The sequence below is a fragment of the Gavialis gangeticus genome, unplaced genomic scaffold (genome assembly GCF_001723915.1).
Source record: "Gavialis gangeticus isolate Ggan-Ray unplaced genomic scaffold, GavGan_comp1, whole genome shotgun sequence".
NCBI lineage: Eukaryota > Metazoa > Chordata > Crocodylia > Gavialidae > Gavialis > Gavialis gangeticus.
In genome coordinates this window covers 7,046,722-7,052,366 of record NW_017729022.1, presented here as the reverse complement: position 1 = coordinate 7,052,366, position 5,645 = coordinate 7,046,722, and the positions used below count along the sequence as shown (strand labels likewise).

Here is a 5,645-nt window from a genome sequence, read left to right as displayed (position 1 = left end):
GACCCATCCACTACCACCCTCTGGGTACGGCCCTCCAGCCAGTTGGTGACCCATTTGACTGTGTGGGTGTCTACACCACAGCCCCCCAGTTTCTTAATGAGAACGGGGTGAGAGACAGTGTCAAAAGCCTTCCAGAAGTCCAGGAAGACTATGTCCACTGCTACCCCTGCATCTAATGATCTGCATCTAATAATCACAGAATGGTATGTAGAAATATTCTGTCATGATCACCATTCTGCAAAATGGAAGTGCATTCTGTAGCACAGTGTAGTCCCAAATACAGGCATGATCAAGACGCAGTATTCATGTACAAGTTGTCACCCTCAGAATGCCACTGATTAAGACAATGAACAACCTATCAAAATATTGCACATCCTCGAGGTAGCTACAGTATCTTAGCCTTAAGGGTAAATTGCACAACACTTCAATTCTGATAAGAAAGCACATGGGTTCACCCTGGGGAGTAAAAGGGTCAAGAGCTGTCTGCTGGTAAATAACTTGTGTGAATATTGTGACCTAATTTAAATCAGAAGCCAACCAAGAATAGAATTCTATGGGAGTCTAATCCATTTCTGAGCAAAAAAATGACCCTTAATGTTAGCCATCCGTTTTCACCAATACTGTTTTCAGGCTAACAAGGCCAGGTGCTGAAGCTGTGTTAAAGTTTCACGATATTCTGTTCTGGTTTACACTTTTGAATATCTTTCAATATCCATTTCAATGTAAATGAAAACATACAAGAATTGCAGAAATTAAATATATGGACATCATTCAAATACATGGATGTCAATCTGGCAACACAGTCAATATATTCTGGGTAAACACACTTGCTGCAAGGTGCCTCAATACTGCTAGACTTACCTACTCTAAGCCAAAGACTCAAGAAACTAATGATTTATGTGTATCTCCTTACCAGGCAGCTCATATCCAGGAAACCATAATGTTCTAGACTGCTCTCCAAATCTCGTGAAATCTTGAGTGGCTGTTAAAGGCATACACTTTCCACACAGTGCAGCCACATGTAGTCAAAACAAGAGCAACTTAGTATTCTTCTTTACAAAATATAAAAACAGAGGCTGAAGAGTCCCTTTGGTGGAGAAGCAAAAGTAGGAACAGAAAACTCTGCAGGATAAACAACAAGGAATTCACTCTTCCCAAGATAAGGTAGTGGGAAGATCAAGAAAATTCAAAGAGAAGCGTAACCACATGAACTAACAAACCAGCAAAAGAGTTGTACAAATTGTGAAAACAAAAGTGTGCATTTCTGACAATTCTAAATATTGAGGATAAAATCCTGGCTACACTGAAGTGACAGTAAAAATTACAGTTGCCTTTTCTGGGGTCTTTGCAACCGTGACTCCCATTAGAATTACACTATATCAAAAGTAGGCATGACACTCAGAAGTAAAGGAAACAATTTTGTAACCAGTCACACAAGACACGTCAGGAGTACAAATGATTAAATACCAATGCAGCAGGGTTTGATATTTACGGAACCCAGTAACTATTATATAACAGAGCCCAACTGTTTTTATCTGAAGGTGGTTTGACGATAGCACGTGAGAACTGAAGTAGTGTGTCTGAATTCAGCTTTACATCAGCAAGTATCCACATCACAAAAATCACTTTGGTAGTCAGCATTCTTGTATACTGTGTCATTAAAGGGGCTAGCAACTCCCTGCTCAGAAAAACTAAATTATCCTCTCATGTTTAAAGGAAAACCATCTTGGTCAAGAGAATGGTAGAGTGGCTTGGACAATCTTGTGTTGCCATTGCCATAAAGTACTGTTGTGCACAATAAAGGAGCTTACCCTCCAGCCCTGTCAGTTATAAACCATTCACTGCTACTAAAACTTATGCACAACACAATTTATAAATGAAAATAAGGTATGGTTGGTTAAAGTGTACAGTCTTTGATTTCTATCATTCAGCCAGACTAATTATATGACAAATTGAAAGGCTAAAGCAATATTGGTATATAAAATGACAACAATTATTACAGGACTCATTTTCACCTCAATATGAAATAATGGACAACTGTTTCCAGTTAGGGATTTAATTTGTTTTTACACCTCTCAGATCTAAGTTTGATCAAAAGATGCTAAAAACAAAAGACCAGTAAATCTATGGCCCATTGAGCAGTTATTGAGATGTCACCTTATTTCACTTGTTTAGTTCTACTAAATATACGCACAGCAACAAAGCAATGATTTATATAGAGCTTTTCCCTGTGGTAATTGTGTAAATATTCTTTAAGTGAATGACTAAACAATATTAAATAAATTACCTCAAAGCCATTTAAACATATTTTCCAAAGTGATCAAGAGAAGACAGCAAAAGACATTTAAATGTAATGCATTCTTGTATTTATAGTCCTTCTTGAAGCTTCAGAAGACAGAAATAAAACATGTTCTTTTTGCTGCAGCATCGTGATAACATTAATAAAATAATTTTAAAGGCCTGAAAGACTATAAATAAAACACTTAAAAATCAATTATCCCTACACCCTCCGGAGGGGGCTGCAGTACAGTGGCTTCTGGAATGAATCTTCCAGTCATAGATATTTTGTAGACACTTTACAGCTCTTTCTAGTTGAAACACACTGGCTTCTGTCTTTAACATTACTGAGTACAATGGCTCTTGTACCGCATTTCCACCTGCTCGAAACATGCAAGGAATTGTGGATGAAGAAAGCCCCCATTGTAATACACAACAACCTACAAGCTATTCCAGGACTGTCCAACTCCTGAGAGACCAGGGTCCACCCTCCACACAGGCCCCCTGGATTTCCCTGCTGTGTAGGCAGTGCGGCACCTTCTCCATCCTGCTACATGGGCTCCACAGCAGTTGAACAGCTAAACTTCATAGATTTCTAATGGGTAAATGCTAGCTGCTATAAGAAAGACAGGGTATAATCAGATGATGCCAAATGAAGTGGTTCAGCTATACCAGGGTGTGTCCTAGAACCACTGATCCAACCAATTCATTGGGCGAAACAGCCATTGCCCACTGTCCTGCAAAGTGATGCCCCTGCCCTTCTTAGGAGCATTTGGGATCTGATCCAGGTAGGCAGCACTTGGGGCCTGCCTCTGCAAGCAGGGAAATCTTGGGTTTCCCCATTTGCAGTGATGCACCCAAGTCAGATTCCTCAGCACATATCTCTGCACTGGGGAATCTGACTTGGGGCACACCATTGCAAATGGGAAAACCTGCTTTCCCTATTTTCAGATGTGCGCCCTGAGTTAGGGTACAGTAGTAGAACATGCATGCATGGGGAACCCTGGCCAGGGACTTCCCAGGGAATGTGTCTGCAAGCAAAACACCTGGATTTCCCCCATTTCCAGAGATGTATCTGGAGCTGGGGAACAGCCACATGATTTGCAGCCAAAGAAAATCTCCTGCCAGTGTGCCTCTGCAAATGGGGGGATCCAGGCAGGCACTCCCAGGGTTTCAGGGACCTGATCCTTCATGCCCCTGGAATGGGAATTCCCAAAGCACACAGGATCAGGCCCCTGAAGCTCCTGCTTCTGAGGCCTGGGGCAGCTGGAGAGCATGGGCATCTGTGGACTGCCCAGAATCTCCCACCATAAAGCAAACAGACATTAGCCGCAAAATAGCAGCACAAATTTTTACCACCACTATCATATCCACAGATTTTGAGCACTGTGATGCCTGTTTGCTTGGTCTTTGTGCTGCCATAAAAATGCTCATGACAGCACAAAAGTGACATCTGTTTCCAGCCACAAACACAAATGCAGTCAGCCAGCTCATTACACTTGCTTTTCTGAGAAAGAAGTAGGTAATATAGAAGTGGGGGGGCAGGGGAGTGGAAACTGTGCTGGTTTTATGCCACAGAAGGGTTCCTCTATATCAGGGAAAGGTGGAGCTGTCCCTTCATGGCAACTCTTCAAATTCTTTGTGCTGCAGACAGAAGTGAGGTCAAGGATCCAGACCCACTTTTTCCCTTGTAAGTGTATGTATCCCATATATAGTATATCACTTTAAAATAGACACAAAAAAATAGGGACTTATTTGGGAAACTTTCTCTATTAAATTAAGTCTTTTTTGTAGAAATAAATCCCTTCCAAGTAACCTTAATGTTCTGTACAAAATAATAGTGAATTCAAAACAACTTTCACAGAAATTGAATTACCTCTGTTATAATGCAGAGGTTCAACATGTTCTGAACTTTAATTTTATGACTAAATTTAGGATAAAGTAAGAAGTATCTCAAGATTATAACATTACAGCTGTGGAAGTAGAGAACTGTGGCAAATAACTTAAATAACTCGTATCAAAATCTTGAGTTACAATTTAATGCCCAGCAGCTTTATCCAACTGAATTTCTTTTTATTTTATCAGTTAAATGTTAGTCATCTAGTGGCAGTGTTTCATTAGATTCAATGAAGTTAAGTCCTACACTCAAGCCTAAATGAAGGCCTATTGACCTAGCAATGGTCTGCTGATGTTCACCCTTTAATTAAAAAGAAAGTATAAAGCTAGGTTTGAAATAAACTCTTGGAAAGATGAAAAATTTATTTAACAATTGCACATTCAGAGGTTATTTAGAAACCTCTCTGGTCATAAATATATCCAGCTGTCTATGGCATAAAAACCTCAAAAGCAACATGTTCTGGCTACATAGGAATCTGACAGAAAAGATATTCCATACAGTACAAAGCCAAAGCAATACATAAAGTAATCCTTCCCTTCACCCCACAAGAACTACAAATGTAGGGTGGAGTCACAAAAATGTTATTAATATAATTAGTATCATTTATCTTTGTAATGCGATATCATTATGCATTTTTCTGCACATTTATCAAATTTTATGATTCAACTACAGGTTTTTTTCATAACTTTAATACAGGGTGATGTAACATATGCTTGTGTTGTTTTTGTTTTGGCTGTTTATTTCATTAAATGAGATGTTCTGGTAATAAAATACCCTAAGAGGATTCTGCTTTCTGTCCCCCACAAATGAGTCTCAGATGTCAAAAGAGATAAACCACAAGCCAGAAAATACAAAAATGTGCTTATACAAAACCTAAAAGGCAGGTTTTCTAACTAGTATCATGCTTTAATTATCTATTTTCTTTTCTTTTATGGGATGTTTTCAAATGGTATGCAAATACTAGTCACTGGGATTTGGGCTATCTATAAAATATTGAATAGATATATTGTAAAGGTACTACAGATGGTAAATGTTTGGAAATGTTTGGTCAACAGTCAAAAAACATGTATCCTCTAAGAACAAGATACTCCTTGTACAAGATAGGTTAGGTGTAGATAAGATCTTTATCTCAAGAAAACAAACTTCAGAAGAGAGGAATGTAGGAATGTGTTATCGAAGCCACCCCACCATATTATAAACCTGGCCACTTTCTGCATTCTCTACACTTTGTTTTTTGGAAGAAAAAAAGTTGCTAGTTTAACCCCACTCAAAAGATGCTACAGATTTTCTTACACTAAGCATTTTCTTTTATGACACCTCAAATATTAATACTGACTAAGAAAATGCCTTTTTCATCAAACTCATGTCTCCTTTTTCCGAGGCCCAAGGTGGTGCGAGAGGAAACAAAAGTAAACACTGTTGTCCCTCCTCCAGCCCCTCAGCAGCTTTCTAATGAGGGGGTCTCTAATGG

General features: G+C 39.1%; 1 protein-coding gene across 1 annotated transcript in view; it reads right to left on the bottom strand.

Annotated features, from left to right (window-relative positions):
• IMMP2L (inner mitochondrial membrane peptidase subunit 2) overlaps positions 1-5,645 on the bottom strand; it is a 1,062,180-nt gene that overhangs the window by 421,191 nt on the left and 635,344 nt on the right. The window lies entirely within an intron of this gene.